We start from the raw sequence: 25582 nt of genomic DNA, 5'->3' as shown, positions 1-25582 counted from the left end.
ATGAAGGAGGGGGCTGGGCACGCTCCGTGGTCGGCACTTGTTCACTCTTCCTCATTCCTCACCTCTTCTTTCCTTATGTCGGATTTCAGCAGCACTTGCTCTGACTGCTGACAGCAAACCTGCAGGCACCACCAGCTTAGCAACTCCAGCGGAAAGAGAGAAGTTTGTTAACCCAATGTGTGCAAAGCAACCCCTAGAAGAGCTATGACCCACCCCCAACCCCGCCCCGAGGTCACATGCACGACCTCATGGAACATCTGGAACAATGTTAGAACATCTTTCTTTGCAGCCAAGGGGTACTTTGGGTCAGGCTGGGATCAAGTTCTGTGGCCAGGGGTAAATAGAGTCTTTCATCAGAAGACAGGGGATGGGAAAGTTTACTGGCTGTCCCCGTCAACTCCAAGGACAGGAAAACAGGCTTAGCAGTTTCATGTTATTTACCGAAGAGAGAGAAATTGAGAGGCAAGGAAACATATTAAATGGATAGCTCTTAAAAGACATCAGAGGAAGATGAAAGATGGGCTGCAGTCCTTTGCAGATGTGAGTATTTAAGTGGGAAGAATGGGTCTACTTCTTGTGGCCTAGCCACATCTTGATAACAACAAGTGCAAACACTTAATAATACCAGGCACCCATCACTGTTCTAAGTAATTTAAATATATTAAATGAGTTAATGCCCATCTCTATGGATTAGGTACTCTTATTATCCCCATTTTACAGATGAGGAAATTGAGGTACAAGGGGATTAAGCAATTTGTAGAACCCGTCAATCAGGAAAGGGAAGTGAACCTGGACTCCACTTGAGGCAGCCTACTCCACGGGCTCACGCCCTTACTCACATTCTCTTCCCCTGGCCCTCACCGCACCGTGGCCAGCACAGTCTCTGCCACACCCCTCAGCCACGGGAGACACTCCCAGAACCAAAGTGCTACCTGATCTCACATCAGTCTTACCTGATCACTGCGTGTCAGAACCCTAAGCCACCCATCTTCCACCTGAACTACGCTCCTACAATGCACACTCAGGGATGTGTGAGTCCCTCTGGACTTGCTTCCTCCTCGAAGATGCTGCTGACCTTCCAGACCTCCGCTTTCCCAGTGGACTGCATCTCAGAAGATGGCAGAATGATAAGGAAGACTCTGGATTTTCCTACATCATTCTAAGAGAATTAGGCCAAGCAAACTCCTATCAGCGATCTTAACCCTCAGGGGTAAATCGTAACACAGCTAGCCTCACAGGGCTCATCTCCCTTGCTGTGCCAGCGCTTAGAACTTAAATATACTCAAAAGAAGAAAGTGGGCAAAAGGAAGCAACCATTGGGGGGAAACTTCAGCCCCAGCAGCACACTGAGCCACACATGGGTCTTCCTGGGTTGGGTGCTCACCAAAGGAACAAGAAACCCCCCCAAGGAAACTGAACTCCCTCAGCTGCCTACACAGGAAGGGAAGGCAGAAGAAAGCAAAACAGCAGCAGGCTAGCACTTTATAGCAACGGCTTAGAGAAGCAACTGGAATGGGCATATTTAGCACATTAAATGCAAAGGTCAGAATATGAAAATTAGTCCATCCTCAGTGTTGGTTACAATTAAGTGAAACGTCAAGTTGGTTTATGATTTTCCCTGTAGAAGCAAATAACACCACTCAATGACGCTGGGCCAACCCTTGGTGTGACTGCCATAGGGTGTCCTAAAGACAGGTAGGTGAGAAAACCTGTCCCCAAAGGGGGATGTGCATTCCAGCAACTCCACTCTGACAAGAATGGAGGCCAGTTGTCAGCCTAGAACAGGGAAAGGGTGACACCTTTGGCTAGGAAATCTCAGTGAGGAGAAGAATAGGGAGGCTATGTCACCTACAGGAAACATCCCACTTTTCAAAATACCAATTAAGTATTTTAAATAAAGACAAGGAGGGTATCCTTTTTCTTAACTTAAAGAACAGGGCCAACAACTTCAGACACTCTGATAACACTCTATGCACAGGAAACCCCATTCATTCTCCTCCAAACTCTAAATATATTCCAACAATTGTAGCAGTATGGAGCCCCTGCGGCTCACACATTAAAAGAACCCAGTATCTGCTGACCAGCCACTCTCTCCCTATCCCTGACTCCCCACCCGCTTCCCAGCCCCTGGCAACCACTATTCTACTCTCTACTTCATGAGATCAATTTTTTTAGACTCTACATATGAGTGAGATCACGTGGTATTTATCCTATGCTTGGCTTATTTCACTTAACATAATGCCCTCCAGCCTCATCCATGTTGAAAGTTACAAGAAGACAGGAGGAATAACTCCTGGTGTTCTGTTATTAACAATAATGTATTGCATGTTTCAAAATAGCTAGAAAAGAGGATTTTGAATGTTCTCACCACAAAGAAATCATCAATGTTTGAGGTGATGGATATGCTAATTATCTCGATTTGATGATTACACAAAGTGCACATGTATCAAAAGATCGCATCGTACTCCATAAATATATACAATTACTACGTGTTAATTAAAAATAAATTTAAAAAGGACCCAGTGATATCTCTTCAGGACTGCTTTCATGCCCATGGTGTTAACTGGAGAATTTTGAAGAACAATGTATATTTATTCTAATCACTGACCAAAGGGATAGCTTCCTAGCTGGGTATCATTATTTATTTTAATTGAGTTGGGTTTGGGTTACACCCATGAAACTGATTATTTAAAGTAATTTATAGTTTTGAAAGCTGCAATGCAAAAACTTCTTTTCTTTTTTATTTTATTTTATTTTTTTTGAGACAGAGTCTCACTCTATTGCCCTGAGTAGAGTGTCGTGGTGTCGGCCTAGTTCACAGCAACCTCAAACTCCCAGGCTCAAGTGATCCTCCTGCCTCAGCCTCCTGAGTAGCTGAGACTGTGGACGTGTGCCAAGACACCTGGCCAATTGTTCTATGTTTAGTAGAGATGGGGTCTTGCCCTTGCTGAGGCTGGTTTCAAACTCCTGAGCTCAAGCAATCCTCCTGCCTTGGCCTCCCAGAGTGCTAGGATTACAGGCATGAGCCACCAGGCCCAGCCAAAAGCTTCTTTTGTAAAGTAAAGAAATGCCTCATCACTTAGCTCATTTGTTTAAAAATATAGAATAAAAGAATTTTCGGAAATTATGAAGATAGTGAAAAGGAAAGAAAACTATTGGTTTACACCAGTGTTCTCAAGCAGAGACAATTTTGCACATAATCCCATTCCTCGGGATATTTGGCAATGTCGGGAGACATTTTTGGTTGTCATATTTGGGGTATGAAGTAGCATCTAGTGGACAGAGGCCCACAATGCTGCAAAACGTCCCACAATTCACAGGACAGCCCCCCACCAACAATAAAGAATTATGTAGACCCAAATTTCAGTTGTGCCAAGGTTGAGAAACCCTGGTTGAGACACATCCAGATTCAGCTCCATCCATTATTAATTAAATGGAACAGACATTTAATTTGTTGAGATAGTTTCCTCATCTGCAAAATTGTAAAAGATCATTGTAAGAGATTAATCTACTTTTACAACCACTACTACTTCTACAAGCTCAATTTATTGAGCACTTACTATGTGTTAGGTACTGTTTTGGTTTATCTTAGTTAATCAATGCCTATCTTAGTTAACCTACCTTCTAAAGCACTATTATTTCTCCATTTTATAGAAAAGAAACTGAGGCACAAAGATGGTATCTTGCCCAAAGTCCAGAGCAGATAAGAGGAGGAACGTAAGAGCTGAAAGATAATATGCACATCACAGACAGTAGTATCTATTATTACTGGTCATGCTATTGATACTCATCTTAGAATCTTAATGCAATAAAGGACAGTGAAGAATGACATCCCCAGAAGCTCAGCATCAAAATCTATTAATATTATATGATCTAAGGAGGCAGAAATTACTCATCAAGCCATATCTTCATTTTCCCATTTGCTCCTTCTATCACACTAGAAAATACAGCCTTATGAACTTTTCTAAAAAACAAAAAAAAATTTTGAAAAATTACCTTCTGCAACATTTATCTTCAAAAAGGGAAAAAAATACTAAGGACAAAAAGCGATGGCAATAATATTTATAAGAACAAAGAAAAGAGTAGAAACAGAGAAGAGAGAAAACTCCTAGCCATCACTGAGACATGCCAGCCGGCAGGACAAGCAGCAACAGTAGCAGCAGCATCGCCCAACACGTTCAGCATCGGAGTCGCTGCCAGGAGCCTGGGCAAGAAGGGAAGCGGATGGTCGTGATGTCCCACACACGGCCTTGAGACTCTGGGGAGGTGGATGATGAGGCCTGGTTCACTGCCCTTAGCAGCTGGGGATGGAGAGGACCTTTGTTCCTGAAACAATTACCCAGTGTGAATTCTAGAATGTTCCTCTCCCACCCCTCTGTGTGGTGATATTTCTGTGCCTTGTCAGCCCCATTACTCCTTCACCAAACAGAACTCCCAGGTGGTGGGGCGCAAACATAAACACACTCAGCTACGGAGTCGGCCCACTGTCATCTGGCTTTAAATGTTATTGGAAGAGGAAACCAAGCATGTCCTGGTCTTGCTGATGGTCAGAAAACTCTGGGGACACAACACTATTGCCCAAGTTCACCGAGCAAGTTTCCTCTACTGGGTCACTTATTGACAGGTGCCGGCTGATTTACCTGGAGAGCCCCTGAGTCCAGACTGGGGAGTCTTACGTGGGGCGAGCACGTGGCCTTGCTTTTGGCAGCGGAGCCGCTGTCTGGAGACGGCCATGGGTGGTTAAGAGCATGGTGTGAGCTACTGCACCTGCCCCAGTTGAATGCCAGCTCCCAGCTCCAGAAACGGTTGGACTCTCACTAAGCAAGCCTCAGACTTCTAAGTTGTAAATTGGGACTTACCACCTATGGTGGCTAAGAATTAGTCATAATCCCTTTATCATGTACTGGAGACATAATAAGCACTTCTTCAATGGTTCCTGTCCCCAACAGGAACCAACGCCGCTGTTTTGTTAACAACTACTTGGTTATGTCCCCTTCACCATCCTAAAACGAGATTCACAGATATTAACCTACAAACATAATTTCAAAAGAAATAATATAATGCCCTAACTGCATAATGAAGGAGAAATAGAAGAAAATAAAATTGGAATAAAAATATTATCAATGTAATTGGTTAGGCTTTTCTACCTAGGAAGATGCAGTAACTAGTTGCGTGCTTCATCCCGAATGCAGCAGCTGCAGGTACAGATACACGTGTAGGGAGCGCAGCACGGCCACAGCGATGTGACTGGTCTGAAATGGTGAGTAACTCCCAGGCAAGTGCCAATTCTGAGTACTATCATCTTCCAATATATACGGTAGTTTGAGTCTTTAAAAATTCAATATATATTCAATGTGTGCAAAAATATTTCATGTTTACATAGACATGGGAGTTAGATTCTAGACCCAAGTACTGACCTTATTTTTTTAACCCATGTGAATGTCCGATGAGCTGCAAATTCATGTGGGACACGGGCATTTCCTCATTCTCTTCATTGTGCGAGACTCTTTTTTCCATCATGCGTCATCAGCATCCCTGCCCTTCCCCCACTGAATTCCAGTAGCACTCCTCCCATCACTGCAATGACCAAATGCACGCTCCTGCATTTGACCCAAACAGGGCCTTGAAAGTGGTGCCAGGCCAGTTAAGAGCAATGGTAGTTATTGTTATTCTAACTAAAGCAAAAAAATCCTACAGTTTTGTGAGACGATCATTATCCATTTCTCTTCTAACATTGCATTAAAGGCATTAGAATGAGCACTTATAGGTAACAACAAGTACAGGTGGTCCTCTCCAATAGACAGTGAGGATATGAAAGGAACAGGAGGTGGTTCTAAGTGGGAGGTGAGCTCATATCCAGGCTCCCGCCTCTGAATGCCTTTCCCTGCTGACACAGTTTGGATTCACTAAGACAATCAGGACGCCAAGAGTTAAGCTCAGATGTCTGAAAAGCAAAAGGCAGTAGTTACGCTCAGGGCTTTTGAATTATAACCAGCCCATGTGGATTTCTGACTCCCAAATATAAGGTTTCCTATAAAGGGGTTTTATTATTATTATAACCACCTATTCTAATCCAGAATGGCTTTGGATTGTGATTGCCTCTAAAGTTTTCACTTGTAATGCTCTTAATGGGAGCAGAAGAAAATTTTATCATGGCAGAAGACAAAGTGGTATTAAACATGTAGGATCTACAACCTGCCAGGCCTTGAGTTCAGGATATGAGGATAGGCTCACTTGGAACATTACATAGACACTAAACACATAAGACTGGTTCTAGAATTTCTCTGGCCCAGATAGTGATTGTCTCCACTTAATTCTAACTAGTCTAGGCCAGGCATTTGACAACCATGGCATCATGGCTGAAGCTCCTGTGGGTGGTCACCATACTTCTTGGCTCAGTGGTCCAATCCATTGAAACCTAAGTAGATCACAATTTCTTGTACTTTTTCCTTCCAAAAAGTTACATTTTCAAGCATCACTGCACTTCCAAGCTATTAAAAATCTAGAAACTAAAGATACAGATCCAAAAACAGTCAATTTCACCTTCTAAATTACATTGGAAATTATATAAATTGAGGGCTTTTTTCTAACTACATACATTTATATCTTGGATAAAATGCAGCAATTAAAGTAATACCCCAGAGGTTAGAGATGAGAAGGAATACAAGTAGAGTAGGAACAAGGTACCTGACTCAGATAATAGGCTTCCAAACAAGATGGGGTGATTTAGAAAGAGAGACCATAGAGATGTTGCTTGGTTTGATATGGAGTCTATTTAGTATTATGCTGCTAGATTACTTAAGTGCTGTTAAATTTATTTAACAACAGCTAATCACGTAGTGGTATGGGCTCTACCAAATGCGGGGCTTTCTGAGTGTGCAATGGACAATATAATGAAAAGATAAACTTAGTTCTTTATGGTCTTGAAGGACCTCAATGAAGAGTTGATCTCATCTACACATCTACACGTCAAGAGTCCCATCCTGTCTACACAGCAGGACAGGAAGTCTGGATGAAACTGCCCAGAATCAAAAGGGCTGGGAGTGAACAGGTGACCAGTGAATCAAGTCAGCAAGACGGCTAACTGGACACATTTGGAACTAGTGTCCATTAGAGGATTCGGTACATGGAGTCCACACGCCCCTCATAAGGGAATTCCTGAAAAACCACAACATCTGGTCACTGTTCTCTGGCAAGGAGACCCACAGGGTCCTTGTTAAAACTTTTTTTTCCCTGGTACTGTTGTTTTGTGTTTGCACATCTGCTCTGCTTTCAGCTAGCTAACTCAAAAACTAGGTTGGTGAATGCAGATTTGAGATTAGAGCATGGTAAGACATTCCAAGTTATAATGAACTACTAAATATATTCATAATAATTACACGTATTGAGAGTTTATGTTCCAGGCATACTGCTAAGCTCTATACGTACACTCTATCACCAACTCCTAGTAACAACACCACAAGGAAGGCACCACTACCCTATGCTATAGATGGTGACCGAGGCAGAGAGCAGTTAAGTGGCCAAACTCAAACACGTAGTAACCAGCAAAGTTGGGATTTGAACCCAGTTCTGTCTGTCTCAAAACCCTGCACTTTGCTCTGCAGCCTCCCATCCAGCTATGTTCTGCAAGCATCATAGAAATAGATGGACTATTCCACCAACCCCTGTACACACATCTTTCTGACATCTAAACTATACTAGATGCCATTCCTTTCACCTGAAATATTCTCCCCAGGCCTTTCAGGTAAAGCTCGTCCTTCTGTGTGCTTCGAGATGTTGTCTATGATTTTCTTCTCCCTCATATAATCTTGAATTATGAATCTCCATTCAGCTGCTGTAACTGCAGTTGCATCGAAATCCTTTTTTTTATTCTCCCTGTATACAAGCCCTATATCCAAAAGCATTTGCAAGATGCATTTGTACATTTTAGGCACTTAATGTCATGTACAAAGACTGAATCCCAGCTTATATTCACACTAACATAGTTAAGAATATGGAAAACTGACTTCCCCAACTGCATTCATGAGTTTTATTATTTGTTCATGCTCTAGAGGAAGGCACTTTTGTCGTTAGAAATTTACTTCTATCTGGATGGATGCTGCTATACGGTAAAGTTTTGGATAAGCTGAGATCTGATTTACTAAATGTCATAATCAGAAAAAAAATCTCTTTATTCAGAGTAGTTAGCCCTACAAATAGAATATTTAAAGAAGTTAGTAAATTTTCTCCTAAACTACATATAGTAGCCTTTTCAGCTTTAGCTACTATCATATTTTTGGACATTGCATTGTATGAAGTATCTTGTCATTCTTCTCTAACTTCCTACTGAACACAGTATGCCACTCAGGGCTTAGGCATTAATCCTTGCAGAGGGACGCTTCAGGTGACAGAGAGAGCCTGGTCCCAGCAGGGTTAGGTGATTCCTTGAAGTTGGTCTTGGTCCCTGTTCCTCCCTAGTACAGCCCAATCTCACTTTCACAAAGTGCCTCGGTATAGTCACATTTTGAACAGACACATTTTTAGCTGATTAATTAAAAATAACAATAAACAATTTGCTGTGAGTTGAGGGTTTTACGAAAAACACAAGGCAAGTGTTAGGTCTCCAGGGACTACTTCCAGTTGCCCCTAAAGCAGTGGTTGATTAATTAGTTTTGCATTTGTAACAGAAATTTCCTCCCTGAGTTTCAAATGAATAAGCAATCCGCCCTCACCTTTCATCGCCCTCATCGCCCTCGCTTATTCTACTTCCATTCTGCCCTTGGCTTTTGTAAACACTACAGGAAGGATAATTAGGACTACAGTTTATTTATTATGGCTGGACATTACCTAAGGCTCTAGATCTGAAAACTGAGAACAGGTGATTCCAAATGCTCAAACATTTTTTTTACTGTCATCTTCAACAAACAGAAAATCTCAGACAATAATGTGTTTTGCCAGTGTCTGATGCAAGCTGAAGGGTTTCCAATCAGACATAAACACTTCTGAAGCCATGTGGTAACAGACTTACTCCATCAGTTAAGATGTAGCCTGCACAAACATGTAGTTATTAAATAGCTTTCCTCTTAACCAACAGCCCTTTGGGAGTTGTATTGAGAAATGTGTTATGTTCGTCTTGGGCATCAATTACTCCCTGATAAATACAGTTGGGTTTTCTCAGATGGATATAAAGATTTCAGAACAATGTGCTGTAAAAAGAAGGTATTAAGTATGTTACTAAGAATAAAATTTAAAGGCAGTATTTTACTTGTATGCCAAAATAAAATAGAATGTTGAAATACTATTCTTTATAAATAGAGACAAAAATCATTTTCGTCTGGATAAGATGTTACACTAGGTGGAAGTGCTAGTGATGAATGTTGTACATTCATCCAACCTGCTCTGCTTTCTTTCTCAATACACAGTAAGGCTGCATTTCCCAGCCCTCCTTGGAGCTAAGTTTAAGTGAGGTCACAAGATTAAGATCTGATCAATCGAATGTGGACAGAGGTGAGGGAGGCCACTCCTATCTGGCAATGAACTCCCCCCTTTGCAGGAGCTTAAATATTATCTCTTCTTATGTTGCAGCAGCTTTGGAGTCCACACTTTGACCATAGTGGACAAAGCCTGGGCTCCCAGTATCTAAATGATACAATTGAGCAGAACTCCCCTCCCCCACAGCATCCCGCCACTGACTACACCGGTCTATGATACAAGTGGCCGATATTGCTGGTGTCATTTGTCACAACAGTTAGCATACTCTGACTAACAGGGGCCTGCATTACCTAAGTGAATGACATGCTGTGTTTATATTAATCTAGTCTAAAGGAAACAAACCAGAGATTTCTTGTTCCTTGAGAAAAGTCATCATGCCTAGGTAACATCAGGTATGTTCCACTCATCAAAAAAATAAAATAAAATAAAATCCTATTTCCTTATATTCTCACTCTTACTATTCCTATTTCCTAATGAAGACAAAAAGAAAATTGAGATAAACAAAAAGTCAAAGCCAACATTAACCTACCTTTACATTTGGTTAAAATTTAATCACAGGATAAATGGCTATATTAAATACATATTTTTGAACTCCTTTTTTTCTGATTATAAAAGTAATAAAGTTTTTGTAGACGTAGCAGCATTATATAAAAGCAGGAGCTAAAAATAAAAGTCACCCATTATTGTACCAACCACTGGTAACTACTATGAATAGGTCGGTCTTTTTTCTAGTGCATGTGTGTGATCACATGAATACACATCTAATTTCACAAATCTGTAATCCTACATTTTCAGTTATGCTTTTTCTATGCTTTTCAGTATGTTGAGAATATCTCCAACAGAACGTTTCTTCCATGACATCATTTTTAAAGGTGAGTATAACTACACTTTGCTTTATTTACAAAATCCCTTATTGAGGAATATTTAGTTATTTCAAATTTTGTTGTTGATGTTATTAGAAGTCATTCTCAAAGTAGAGAAATCTTTGCCACCTCTCTAATTATATATTTTGGATGAATGTGATTGAAAATTAGAGGGTATGCCTTTTTATAAATCTTTTGATACAAATTGGCAAATTGTCTTCCACACAGATTGTACCAGTTTATGCTCCTACTAGATTTGCCATGTTCTCTTCACATGATTGCTAAGTTTCTTGACAGATTTGATCTTAAATGCTATGCACGCTTGTTTGTTCGTATCTTTAAATAATTTTATTTTCCCAACTGATTCTTGCTGGAATATCAAAAAGATACTCATCTTTTTTTAATTTACATTCCCATCAATGGCATGAACTTTGGGGTCAACACTGAGGTAGTGTCTCCACTCTGCTGTAAACTTCAATTTCCTCATTTAGACTGAGAATAATTAAAACAATAACCCTCATGGAATTATTACAGCCATTTACTAAGAAAGAAAGCACTCAGCACAGTGCCAAAGTACCTAATAAGCAACTAGTATTAACAAAATTTAGCAAAATGCTACACTGACAGAGCATCCTAAAAAATTTTCAGAAATTCATACATTTGGACCAATGTTATTGCCATAGATTAAAGCTTGCTCACACTCATGATATCAATAGGCTTGAGAAAACGTTTACTGAACACCAATTATCTGCCTAATTGTTTCTGGCTGACCTCCCATCTTTAAAATTATGTTCCCCTACTTTGGATATGTTAATTAGTAGCCTACTGAAATCTAAACACTTAACCAATTTAAAAAAAAAAGACCATGTGATCAATTTAAAACTGGTTCTTTCCTCTCTATTTGATTATAGGTCAGCAGGGTGAAACTAGACAGATTTACATGTAACTCCTCAAGTAATTTCCCCCTGAAATACCTGCCTGGTGTAGTTATTCAGCTTGCACATTGCACAAGTGCACCAAATCTATAGGATTCAACCCACATGTAAGACATTTGTTTTTTATTATAACTTCACCACCTCCTTATTTACTATAAGAATTTTACCTCCCCAAAATGGAAATGAAGTTTCTTTTTCTAACACATTTAATACAATAATTGTCTGACACCTGAAAATAAAATGTCTTCAGAAAGAGTTGCTGTCTTAGTCCATTTATGTTGCCATAAAAGAATCCCTGAGGTGGGATCATTTATAAAGAAAAGACGTTTATTTGGCTCATGGCTCTGAAGGCTGCACAAGAAGCATGTTGCCAGCCTCTGCTTCTGGTGAGGGCTTCGGGGAGCTTCTACTCATGGTGGAAGCAGAGCAGCATCACAGGGCAAGGGAGGGAGCAAGAGAGAGAGGAGAGGGTGCCACAGCTGTTTTAAACAATCCTATCTCCCGGGAACTGACAGAGGGAGAGCTCACACATTTCCATGAGGATAGCACCAAGCCATTCAGGAAGGATCTACCCCCATGACCCAAACACCTCCCACTGGGACCCACCTCTACCATTGGGAATTGAACGTCAATGTGAGATTTGGAAAGGACAAATATCCAAACTATATCAGCTGCCTTCTTAATGCACATAAAGACACAGTGTGGGGTAGCGCTAGGTTGGTTCATCGTCTCTGGCTTCGGTAGTTTGCAAATGGGAATATCCAAAGCACTGTACAAAATTGCATTTGATTATGAATGTTCCACAAACGAAAGCTCAAAGCTCAATTAAAACTTGTTTGTTATGAACTTTGTTTATCTACCCCTTCTGCTCCTTCAACCATTTAATGAAGAGTTTGGGTCATATGTTAATGACACAAAAATAAATCTACTTCCTTTGCCTCTCAACTCCTAACACGGTACAAATGTCTATGTTTTATTCAATTTTCAGTGTTATCATCATCTCATTTTTTTTCCTGATGACCAACTAAAAATGTCATTCAATTCTTCAGGGGTCCAGTGGGTATTTAATTGGGGAACTCCAGTGGTTATTGTTCTTTTTAAGGAAAAAAATGTAATTTTCACCAACTATATTCAGTAAATATATCTTGGCATTTGTATTTGAGTGTGAGAAGAACAACATTCTCAAAAACAAAAAAATGAAATCAATGAAATATCTATGGGTAAGCTAATATTCTCTAAACTTCAGTTAATGCAGAGACAGTCTCTCAGCAAAGTCACCAGAATGGTGTGTAACTTATTCAATAAACATACTGGAAGAATGCAATTAAGAATTGTAGCTGGGCGTGGTGGCACATGCCTATAGGCCCAGCTACTCCAGAGGCTGAGGTGAGGCAGGAGGATTGCTTCAGCTCAGGAGTTTGATCAGCCTGGGGGATATAGTGAGGCCCTGTCTCAAAATAAAAAAAGGAACTCTAATCACATCTCAAATAAGGATGTTAAGAAGCATTGCAGCAAGAAGGCAAAAGCACTACCCGTAATAGCCCACTGACCATTAACTTAGGTTTCAACTTAGAGAGTATTTTATTAGCATTGAGTAAAACCAAACGAGGTTTTTCTTTGGTCTTGTCTTTCAGGGGTAATTGATTTAAACAAAAAACAAGATTTTCAATTAAGCTGGTGAAAAATTAGTAGATTAGTAAGTACCTGTAGTTTGTCTATAATTGCCTCTCAGATGTGGATCAGAAAACTGTCAAGAAGTTGTATACCATGGAGTATATTACTGAGCTATAAGAAATAACGGTGATATAGAATCTCTTTTGTTCTCCTGGAGAGAGTTGGAACCCATTCTATTAAGTGAAGTATCCCAAGAATGGAAAAATAAGCACCACATGTACTCACCAGCAAATTGGTTTCCCTGATCATCACCTAAGTGCACATTTGGGAATAACACCAATTGGGTATCAGACAGAGGTGGGGGCTGGGGGGAGGGGATGGGTGTATACCTACTTGATGAGTGCGATGTGCATTGTCTGGGGAATGGACACACTTGAAGTTCTAACTCGGGGGGATAGGGGGGCATGGGCAATATATATAATCTGAACTTTTGTACCCCCATAATAAGCTGAAATAAAAAAAAACTGATAATAAAAAAAAGAAGTTAGTCAAAACAATTTCAGGTGATCATCAAAATTGAACAAGACAACTGAATTTTTAGCTGTAGGGTAGCACAGTCTGAAGAAAAGCTGAGTTTCCTCCCCCACCCCAATTTTCTTAGTTCATGAAAACAAAGACCAGAAGTTCAAAGCCCTTTGTATCTGCCTGAAATAGTGTGATACTCAAATGCACTTTTGTTCTTTGACATTCCTATGCTCAAAGAAAGAGTCTGATTTCTCTCAAGACACAGTGGCTGTTTTCACAGGACAGCTTTTGTTGCTAACTCACATACACCATCTTGAAGATGTCTATAAATCTCAACTACTGAGGCATGTTTTCTAACATATAGAGACACTAGTTAGGAGCTTAGATTTTTGTAGCTCTACATCACTCTGTTTTTCTGGGCTGAAGAATCAGTAATCTGAATATCAGCATCACTGAAGCCGAGGCAATGGTCTTTCTGATTTCCACCCTGTAAGCTCAAGAGCAACGCATCCATGCTTTATTTATCCTTGGAGAGGATTAATTTAATTTTGATTTCCTCTCTCTGTGTTTGCTTTGGAGGTTTTCACATATATTGCTGAAACTGACTAGAACTTGGCAGTGAGAAGGCTGTAATGTGATGTATATCCCTTCAGCTTCCCTAGGCCAACTTGGCGAGGCCGTCAGTGGAGGCAGTGAGGACAGCTTCATCTCCCCTGCTGGAGGCAGAAGATCAGATGAGAAACAAAGTCACAGTGTTCCATTTGGGGCCAAAACATTGCAGAGAGGTTGACACACTTAATGTTCCAAGTGAAAGGTGCCCTTCATTCTATCACTTTTCTTAGGACATGAGGGTACAGAAGAGGGGTTAGGATAATAATCAGATCGGAAAAAAAATACTAAAAATTCAGGATTTGCCACTTTCCTTTTCTCTCCCCACCCCCACTCCCAGTGTGGGTATGTAAAAAACGGTTGATCCCGGTGGTAGTTCAGAAACTAAATCCAGATGGTAGCCTGAGATACATATTCTGAGACATGCTACTATACTAAAAAACTTTGTTTCTGACTCTGATCAATTACTTTTAATAAAATTCTCCCCAGACTAAAACAGACTTCATTGAGAAACAAATGAAGATTAAAGCTCACACCTTTTAAAACTTACGTTGACACATTCAGTATCTCTCCTGATAAGAAATCCTGAGGACAGCAATTCTGTTTTATAACCATTTTTCTACCTTAAAAAAAACAGCACAGTGCTGGTGAGGTATAAATCTTACCTACTGCTATTTATGATGATAATGATAATGATGACGATTTAGCCAAAACGAAAAAAGTTTTTTGTATTGTCATTTTCCCACAAGAACTTCACATCTGCATTAGAAAGTGCTGCTTTTAAAATTGAGGACCATATTTAATTTGTGGCTTTGCAATGAAAGAATATAAAATGGCAGGTGTGGAGTGCTTGACCAGAGATTTCCCAAGTACTATACTTAGTGACAAGCTGCTTCCACAGCAGTCAGGATTTACCATGTGCAACGTTTACTTGGGGGCCAGTTCACGAGCTCTTTGCTAGCTGAAATGCATTTGTTTCATCTTCTGCTTCAAGTGCTCAAGAAAGTGTTTTCCTTGGCCAGCCCCTCATGAACAGCGGTGCCCTGAAGCATGGTGACCCATGGCCCCATTCTTGTAACTGGAGCCCAAAGCTAGAAACCCTCTCAACACACAGATGAGCTCCTTGCAGGGCAAATCACAGAAGATGAAACATTTAACTGGGTGGGAGTCTTTTCTGTCTCCATAAGAAATATTTTCAGTAAAACTGTCTGAGATGGCCACCAAGAACCAGAAAATTATTGCTTTGAAAAGCTTGAGTAAGATTTAAAAAAATACAAAAACAAAAACCTTTTCATTTGCTTTCTAAAGACATAACCATATTTTCTGCTTCTCAAATTACAAAGTCCAGTAGAAACCTTGGCATCAATATCCTACTGCATTTTAAGGATCAAAAAGTGAGGTCAAGAAAGGATTTTAGACCAATCAGATATGAGGGCAGAAAAGTGAGGAAGAAAAACTTCTCAAAATCTTCCCTAGTTCACTTCCAAACCAACTCATTACTTAAAATCCAGCTGCAAAGATGGCTTAGACTCAGAATTTTAGAGCTGAGAGGTGTCCCCCACAGAGATTGTTTCCGCCTTATCATTTTATGGATAAGCAAACTGAGGTTCAATGAAGTTAGACAACATGATGCAGATTAGAGAAATGAAAGATCTTAGATCTTCTCATGCTCTCCCACAACACAATATTGTGTAAAAAAAAAAACAAAACAAAACATTAACTCATTAAAAGCGTAAAGGTTGTAACCTCAAAGATCAGAGCACAACACGTTACAGACATTTGAAGGCAATACATTCAGCCACTGCATGTTGATTTCCTACTCTATGCGGACCACTCTGGCACATACCAGTGAAGCAAATATTAAGAAGAGTTAAGATTATGGTAGGGAAGAGAACCAGGGCAGTGAAAAATGACCAAACCGTGGAATAAATACCTGTCACAGACAGCAGGACTCAAAACAGCCTTTATGTTCATTAAGTGAACAATCTACACACGAAGAAGACCTGAAACTTGCTTCTCTGTGCTAAGTGTTGTTTGGCTTCTTCAGAGAAGAATTCTCACAGCCTGGGTTCCCTTGAACTGTGTCTTAAAGAATGAGTAGAAGTTTGCTTAGGGGTTGGTGGGGAAGAAGGACAACCCAGGAAGATGGGAACAATACGCGGTCAGTCTGCTGGGCAGTATCGTGGGGAAAGGTTCGGTAGGTTGATATGGTTAATATGCACTATGCGAAGGAGGGCAGTGGCATAAGGTAAATTTCAAAGGTTTAGCAGTAGCGTTGTACAACATGCAAAGGATAAGTGGATAAAACTATCTGATGCTCACAATAAACTCACTGAAATGGTGAATGGAACAACTTCATGTTATAGCCCACCATTTCTCAAAGTGAGTGTCATGGAATACTAGTCTGGGGAGGTGCCTTATTTATTATTTTTTTTAAAAAGGCTTTTTTATTCAAATAAATTGAGAAATGCTGCATACTCTCACCCACCTACCCAAGGTCACAACTCTTACTTTTGTATTAATACCTCTGAATATCTAGCAAAACAGAAATATGCTGTCAACTTTGGTTTAACCCAGCATTGTGACAAAGAATGATTTATGAACAATATTTACATGCTAAGTAACTACCACATGGAATACAGTTTGGGAAAGGCTGTTGTAATTGACAGAGAGTCAATGAAGGGTTTTTGGGAGAGGACATTAGAGGCAGGTAAGACTTAAGAAAGACAAAATGAGGCCTAAGTGGACTGGTTTGATTTCACTTGGGGAGTGGAGTTCAAGGATGCTGGATCAATATAGTTTAGAGGTTATCAATAATATGGAGGGCAGGATTTACAGAGAGTACATACAACAGCCATTTGGAAGCAGTGAGAACTCTACCTGCAACACCCTGTCTCAGTTATTCTTCCTTTGTGTTCTCAGTCTTGTGATGCTGCTACCAGACTCCATTCTAGTGGCCAAGTTCTATCACCCAAAAAGAATTGAAAAATAATTAAGGAATAAAACAATCAAATCATACACTTCTTTTATTTAATGCCAAAAAAAATCTAACCCAAACCAGGGAGTGAACATGCATATGATAAAATGAATGATCCTATTAAAAGCATTCAAAATACAATCAGAATCCTCCCAATTGTACCCTTAGTAAGATAATAGACTACTCAGGCTGTAGAGAACAGGAATTTTATGGACTACCTGTTAGCAGGTATTTGATCCAGCAAGTGGATGAGGAATAGTGAGAACAGAAGCCAGCTGAGAGAAAGAGGAGCAGCGTGTACAAAGATCCTTCGCGATGGGCATGGCTTCCTGCTGCGTGCTTCCTCCAAGTGGGTAATCCATACAAAACAAGACTTTACATTTCAACTCAGTAAGTGGATAAAACCGTCTGATGCTTATAACAAGCACACTGAAATGGTGAATGGAAACAATGAAACAGGCTTCTCAGGCCTTTACGAGGCCAACACTTCACTCCAAAATATCCGGAAAAATTGAGACAATACAAGATTATTTTATTTGTTAAAGTTTCTCCAATAATAAGTTATACACCTTCCATTATTTATTTCAGATCTTGCCTAAACTCACAACAAAATCTTGTATATACAACATCTTTTAACAATCAGAGGATATAAATATTATATATATATAAAATAAAAAGAAATCTGGTTCATAAAGTTCAACTACAGCAAAAATACTTTCAGTTAATATATGAGAAAGACAAAATTTAACACTTCGAAGATAAAGCATATTTTGACTTGGTTTCTTTTATTAGAGAGCTAATATCCCATTCCAGGCACTACAACTAATGCATTATTCCTCTTATTGCTGATTTATTTTATGTTCCAAAATAAATGCAGATAATCTATTTGACCCACCTATTACTGTTCAAGGAGGTCTTGGGGGAAAGTTTGCTGATATCAGGTTCATTCACATAACAAGGGCTGACCACTGCCAAGGCCATGTTTGCCATGCTGTGAATTCCAGTGGTCCTTCTAGAGGTCAGCCCTGGAATCTTAATGATCTATCTAAAAGGAAGGCTGTGAGTCTGTCCAGAAAAACAAGAAGTCTTCCAGTTAACTAAGAAAACTTAACTCTTTCTGATAACATAGGACAACACAAAAATCTATAAATGGCAAAAATTTCAGATATGCCTGAGATAATTATCAGTTGCATTTTTGTGGTCAGGAGAGGATGGGCTAAATTCTAACCCAATTGTAGAAGAGGAACGGTTCTGTTATAGCTTTGAAATTTAACAATTGCCCCCTTTTTGGTTAAAACCCAAAACTCCTAACATAAATAGTGAAATTCCAAACCCTGTGAGTTATGATAATAAACTTTGTAGATTGGAGCTATTCCCTCAAGTAAGGGGATAGTTCACAGTGTGAGTTTGCTTTCTGAGCAGAAAAGCCCACACCCAACCTGGTTGGATTTGCCATGTGCAATTCAACTATCTCTAAAGATCTTTTCTCAACCTGATGATTGTTTTCAGTATCTTTCTTTAATAACCTTGACTTCTTTGCAACAACCTTTTGTGCAGGCAATAATAGTGAAGCCTAATCCTTCTTAAAAACCTTTCAAGAAACCTCATCATACATCTATTTGTTTCTATAAGAGTTCATATAAAATAATATAGCTCTATCAAAAAGAAGCTAAAGTGTTCTATGAGCTATGTACAGATATTTTGATAACACTGACATCATTTACGGCGCCATTTATTGAGCCTGGAGTAATCCCAGGCCTTGCAATGGATTCCCACCTGTTCTTAACCTAGTCTGCAAGGCTGATTTTCACACCTCTCTTTCAAAGCTGAGGAAACAGTGGTTCAGAAAGGCACCTGCACACAGTAAGTAGTGGAACTCTTTTTGAACTAATCTGCAGGGCTCTAAAGCCTATCCCTAGTGTTTCCCATCTATACATTAGAATGCAATGTGACTGATTTTTCCCAACATACCAGATTTACGTCCAAATGCATGTTCTCACTTGCAAGATAATCTGCTTGGGGAATTGCATGCTTTTTCCAGTAGACTGCCATTGAGTCACGTATGTTTTTGGATCTCTCCCTTTTGGAATTCACTTCAGAGTTTAAAACATTTAAAACATAAATGGCACGAAACCTCTGTTCTTTAAAGATGTGTTTACTGAATAGTAAAAAAAATTAATAATTAAAAGCCAAGGTATATGAAAAAATGAGGGATCAAGATTGGGGATATTATTTTGGGTAAAAAAAAAATGAGGTATAACTAAAAGTACAAGATTAATTTTCTACTGTGCTCATGGACTCTGAAGACAATCCCAAGGAAACCCAAAAATGTTTAAGCAGTGGTAACATTGTTGGAATCACAGCACATTCTTGCCATGTGATCAGTGCAAAGGACAAAATTCATCTTGAAGAATAACATCTGCTTAAAACTACGTTTCTGTGTTTCATGGTCAATGTTTACCCTCAGCTTGCACACCATGACCCCTGCCTAATTCCAGAACTTTATTCCAGTAACTAAATGCTGAATAGACGATAATACTTCTAGAGTACTATCAGCCATCAGCGAAGAGAACAGCATTACTTTCAGTCTGATTATTTAGCATTTTTCTCTAACTTCAGTGGTTTTTAAAATTCCAAGGAAACTCCACTCAATACCTTTCAGGTCAAAGCGTACTTTGAATCATCGGGAAAATTTGGTGGAACAGTCAAACGAGGCTAAAAATAGCAATCAAATACATTTTAATCTATTTGCAAATACAAATGGACTAAAAAAAAGGCAGGTGGGTAACTGACAAGAACTAAATGTAAAAAAACAAATTACAAAATCATATTTGAATTTACAACTTCAGATTTTAAAAGACCTCCTATAATGTTATTTCCAGCATAAAATCTCTCTATGAAAACAGAATCATTTTTAGAAACTAAATGAAAACCCTGTTAATATATCTAATTTTAAACGGGAGGAAAAAGATGCAATACTGGCCAAAGGTGTTTGAGCCACATAAAACAAACTTTAAGGATATTTTGAAGGGTTAAAAAACTCTTTAACATAATACCTCTTTCAAGTAGTTTAAAGATATTACTTGCTAATGTTCCTGGAAGAAATCCATTTAGAGACATTAAGATATCTTGAAAATATCCCTCCTTGTTGTATTCTTATATGGTCAAAAAACATACATAAAGGCACAGAGAGTAAGTACCATGGCTTTTTCTTTCCCTAAAAGGCACGGAAAATAAAGTAGAGGTCCCTCTCATTGACACAACCCAGAGTTTAGTCATGGAATGAGTTCAGGTTCCTTTTATATAATTTTTAAGAGGTTTTTTTACAGTCATTGACATTATTAGCATTAGACGCTCTTGCTAACAGGGGTAGTTTCAAACCTACTATAAACATTTATGTTTAACATTTGACATTTTTTGCTAATAAGATGCCATTTTAGATCCAAGGATCCCAAAATGTTGTTAAAGGGTTACGTATTTCTCTCTGTCCATATTCCATTAAGAGATCAATCAGCTCAAGCCTTCAAGATGACTCAAGAAATCAAAACTGAAGTCACATTGTTGAATGAATCAAATCATGTAAATATATACATAGATTTCAATTCAACATTGAGCCTTAATTGTAGCATAGTTGGTTACACGAATGACTCTGAAACTCTTGGCCACTGTTACACCTGTAGCTGCCATGGCCACTGATCACAACCACTCCAATCTTTGGTGGTCACTGAACCAATGGAGAATCATCCAGAGGTGGAGAGGAGTTAGTTTCATCTCAGACACAAAGCCAGAGATAGAAACTATTAATCATGAGTCCTAAACATTAGAAATATTCATTAGTCCAAGCTGATATTTCTTTTAAAAAAGAAAAACAAACCAATTTCTGACGAGATATGAGTAAAACTTTTATAGAACATATCCACTGCTGAGTGTGGCTTTATTAATAAAGTGGAATCTATTTATACTGGAGAAGAAGGGATCAGGGTTAGCTAGGTGAAATTAAAAGGGATATGGGTAAGGAGTTTAGAAACAAGTATATGGTTCTATGAGAGCTGGTAGAAAAACAGACAAAGTATAGAGGAGAACATTACAGAAACCTTGCATTCTTTTCACTACAAAAGTAGGGGTAGCAGAGAACACACCTGACTTTGTTCAAAGGGAGCAAAGGTACAGCCAAAATAGGAAGAAGCATGAACCACTCTCAATTACCTTGACTTCTGTCCCCCTTTCTCATGATAGCAATGAAAGAAGACCTATGCAAATGAAGTTAAAGAGTAATTAAAGGAGAAGACAAAGCAACCCATGTTTCACTTAGCTGTACCTTCGGGTAAGGGCAGAGGATGAGTTTGGGAAGAGCTATGCAGCAGATAAAGGACTACATTAAGAGTGGCTGGCTGTGAGTGTTCAGGACGTTACAAATGAGCTGGGTATTCCACTGATTTTGACTTTGGCCAGTTCTGACATAGCACAGAACTACAGATCTGTGCTATGTATTGTGTCTCCTGGCCAGTGGGATGACTCTCCTGTGTTGAAGGAAAAGTTAGAGGAAGCAGGTGGGTGACCCAATACCAAACACAAATACAAATGTAACAATATAAAGAAAGACTTTTAATTTTAAGTAAAAGAGATGGAACAAAGATTAATTCATGTAGTCGATGGTAAAAGTAGAAATTTTATTGCTTTCACAGGAAACTTCAACATGAGTTCTTGGCCTGATTCATATGGAAGGAGGAGCTTTTAGCTCTTCATATAGACTTTTTCTTGTTACAGTAGATTGCCATATGCAATTAAAATTTCAACATCAATCTACTCAAGCAAGGTAATGCTGCAGTAATAAACAATCCCCCAGACAGCATACAAGCTTACCCTCCCCCATGCTATGTATCCAATGCAGACTGTATCCTGATGGCACAATCTCCATGTGGATACCCTGTGGTCTTTGTGGCAGAGGGAAAAGAGAACAAAGCAAATGAAACTCTTAAAGCTTCCATGGGAAAGTGACACATCATTTCCACTTATATTCCATTAGGGGGAGAAAAGACATGAACAAGCCTGACATCAATGCAGTGGAGATGTATAATCCTCCCTCAACAAGAGGCAGCAAATAATTTGAAACAATAATATAATTTACTATAACATTTAAGTTCTTATAAAAGGGGCTCCTTTTCATTTTTTTTTTTTCATTTTTTTAAATTTCAGAATATTACAGGAGTACAAATGTTTTGGTTACATGGATTGCTTTTGTACTGCTTGAGTCAAAGTTATAAGTGTACCCATCACTCAGATAGTGTACATTGTACCCATTTTGACACTAATAATAATCATTGTGTACGTTAGTTGGGGTCCACTGAGAAACATGCTAAGACAGGATTAGTGGTGCAAGGGATTTATGGGGTGGAGGAGGTGGGGAAAAATAGGGAAGGAGCTGTAGGAGACCGAGAGAGCTGTCAGAATGAGATGGAGGGCTGATCTCTATGGAGGAGAGATGGAAGGAAGGAAGGTTGAAAGAGTCTTAGGCGGCAGCATAGTTCTAAGAAAGTTCTGATAAAGCCGATGGGGAGTCAAGTCATTGAGTCACAGACACATGTAAGAGCAGTCTTGAGAAGGCCTTAGTATCCCCACAATGGTCAATCATTGGCTGGGAACAGCCATGAAAGCATAATGCTGGCATGAGCAGAGCGGTGGGGCAGAGAACAGCACCTGGGGCCATCAGTCGATCACACTCCCCTAAGGAAGAGGTCAGAGAAGTGCATTTTCATGGCCACAACATTGTGCTTAAAACTTCTGCACTTTGAATACTTATCTTCATACTCAACGAGATGCATACGTTAAATATGAACACCTTTTAGTATGTCCATCATACTTCAGTAAAAAAAACAAAATTCTACATTTGGATGCATTTGACAAATTCTCTTCTTTTTATATTCATTGACAAGCTACAATAAGTTAACATCTTCCCAATGTGTCAAACCTTGAGTGTGAGCATTGAGGACACAAAGATGAATAACACACAGACCCAAATTTTGAAGAGCTCACTTCCCAGTGCATGATACAGAAGAGGTGACAACAGCACCACCAACAATAATAAAGCCTGTGTATTTATTGATAACTTGCTCCAAGCATTTTTTTTTTTTTTTTTTTTTTTTTTTTTTTTTTGAGACAGAGTCTCACTCTGTTGCCCGGGCTAGAGTGAGTGCCGTGGCATCATCCTAGCTCACAGCAACCTCAAACTCCTGGGCTTAAGTGATCCTACTGCCTCAGCCTCCCAAGTAGCTAGGACTACAGGCATGCGCCACCATGCCCGGCTAATTTTTTGTATATATATATTTTAGTTGTCCATATAATTTCTTTCTATTTTTAGTAGAGACGGGGTCTCACTCTTGCTCAGGCTGGTCTTGAACTCCTGACCTCGAGCGATCCACCCGCCTCGGCCTCCCAGAGTGCTAGGATTACAGGCGTGAGCCACCACGCCCGGCCTCAAGCATTTTATATATATATATATATATATATACACATATATATATATGTGTGTATATATATAATCTCATTTGTTCATGGTAACCGCCTTCAGTTAGAGGCTCTTTCATTTTCATCCTCATTGTACAGATGAGAAAAGTGAAGTAAAGACATGACATTTGGTAAGAAACAAAATTGCAGGAGACACAAATTATGTTGGGAGAAAAGCTGAAGAATGACTCCTGACCTAGGTCTTTCTATAAGTTAAAACTGAATTCTCCTACAAAAAGCAAGTCCCAAATAACTGGATAAATTAGAGAAGGTTTTTTTTCCATCATATGGAAAGCCAGGAGGTTAGCAGGCCAGGGCAGATGGGAACCAGGTTCCTTCTATCTTGCTGCACTGCCACGTACCAATGGCAGCCGTCAGTCAGTAGTGAAGAAGAGAGGGAGGAGCGACATGGGCAGGCTTCCTCCCTTAGATGGTGTTTTCCAGAAGGCACATGCATAGCATCCACTTACTTAACATTGGGCACAACTTAGTCATATGCCCATACTCACCTTCTGGGAAATATATTCTCTATTACAGGAAAATAGGAGCCACAAAAAAAAAAAAAATGTAGAAGTTCTACCACCAAAGAAGCAGCAGGAATGGATATTAGGAAGCAATTAGAGGTGTTTGACATAATCTTGAGGAAGAACGTAGGAGCTGATCAGGTAGGGAAGGGGAATATGGGCTTTTTCAGATAATATGTACAAAGATAAGGACACAAGAAACAATTCAACGCAGTCAAGGATGTGGCTTTTAAGGCCTCATTAGGAGTTAGAATTGGCTTTTGAAGTTGATGAAAGCCCTTGCTAGATTTTAAGCAGAGAGATGACGTACCAGATTGGATTTGCACTATGGAGGGGTGGGTGTTGATAATGGTGGTGTTTATGGTAGCAGCAGTAATGGCACAAATAACGAATGTTTACTAGTCTGGTTACTGTGCTCACTTAACTTCCAGCTACCTATGAAATAAGTAATTTCACTATCAACATTTTTAAGATAAGCAAACAGAGAGTCAAAGAGGTGATCCAAGCTACACAATTACGGGGCAGATTTGAATCCAAGCAGATGACTGCTGAGAGCAAGAGGGAATGAGGGCCCAAACCAAGTACTAGTGACTGGACAGAAGGAAGAAATAGCACATTGTAGGCTGGAGATCATCTGAATGTTGGCACCGGGAAGGAATAATCAAGACTCAGCAAGATTTTAAGCCCACAATATAGGGTGAATGCAAGTGACAAAAGCACAGAAACAAAGAACAGAACGAAGTAGGCTTGGGGAAGGAAATAATGGATGTGTGTGATGTCAAAGCCATATCAGTAACTACACTGCTGAGCCTGCCAAAAACAGACAAGGCCAACAGAAAATAACCTGGTATACCAACTCCCTTAGACGTGGCTATTCAAATGAAATTTGCACTCAACAGTTGATCCTTACTCTAACTCCAAGAAACTCTGCTTAGATTCATCAAGCATGGTCCTCTTTTCCAGGAGTAAGAAGCTTGAGTTCTAGAAATTAGTACCCTGCAGGTACTAGACTATCAATCCACAGTGTTTCCTTTTCTGCTACCATCTACCTACTTCAGACAGCAAAGTTGGTTGATTCCATCGGATAAAACTGGCCTGAAGGAAAGGGATTTAAGTTACCTTTGTCGGATCAACATTCTGACAGTCATTGTAACTATGAAATGAAAGGATAAAAAAAAAAAGGAACATACTCCAAACAAAAAATTTCCTGCTTCTGCTTTAACTAATTTCAATGTGGAATATTACCCTGAGATCATTGTTGGTGCATATTTATTATCATTTATTTTCTAAGCTTCTAGTGTTATTCACCATGGTCCATCAATATATCCCCATAAAGTTTCTCTTTTATTTGTTAAAAAGTTAAAACCAAGCATAGAAAGTCTCCTATTTTCACCAACAAAGTAAATCTACAAACAAAGTTATAATACTTAAAACTCTTATAAAAGATTACTCAGGTTAAATCCAGTACTTGATGTAACATTAAAAAATGATCAACTAAGACCCAGGCAGGGCTAAAAGTTTTGCTGTGAGTCAGCAGGCAATAAATGACAAAGACAGAGC

The 25582-nt window shown here is 39.4% G+C and overlaps 1 protein-coding gene across 1 annotated transcript in view; it reads right to left on the bottom strand.

Annotated features, from left to right (window-relative positions):
* FBXL7 (F-box and leucine rich repeat protein 7) overlaps positions 1–25582 on the bottom strand; it is a 367989-nt gene that overhangs the window by 191793 nt on the left and 150614 nt on the right. The window lies entirely within an intron of this gene.

The sequence above is a fragment of the Eulemur rufifrons genome, chromosome 17 (genome assembly GCF_041146395.1).
Source record: "Eulemur rufifrons isolate Redbay chromosome 17, OSU_ERuf_1, whole genome shotgun sequence".
In the NCBI taxonomy this organism is placed as follows: Eukaryota; Metazoa; Chordata; class Mammalia; order Primates; family Lemuridae; genus Eulemur; species Eulemur rufifrons.
This window is presented reverse-complemented; position numbering and strand designations above follow the sequence as displayed.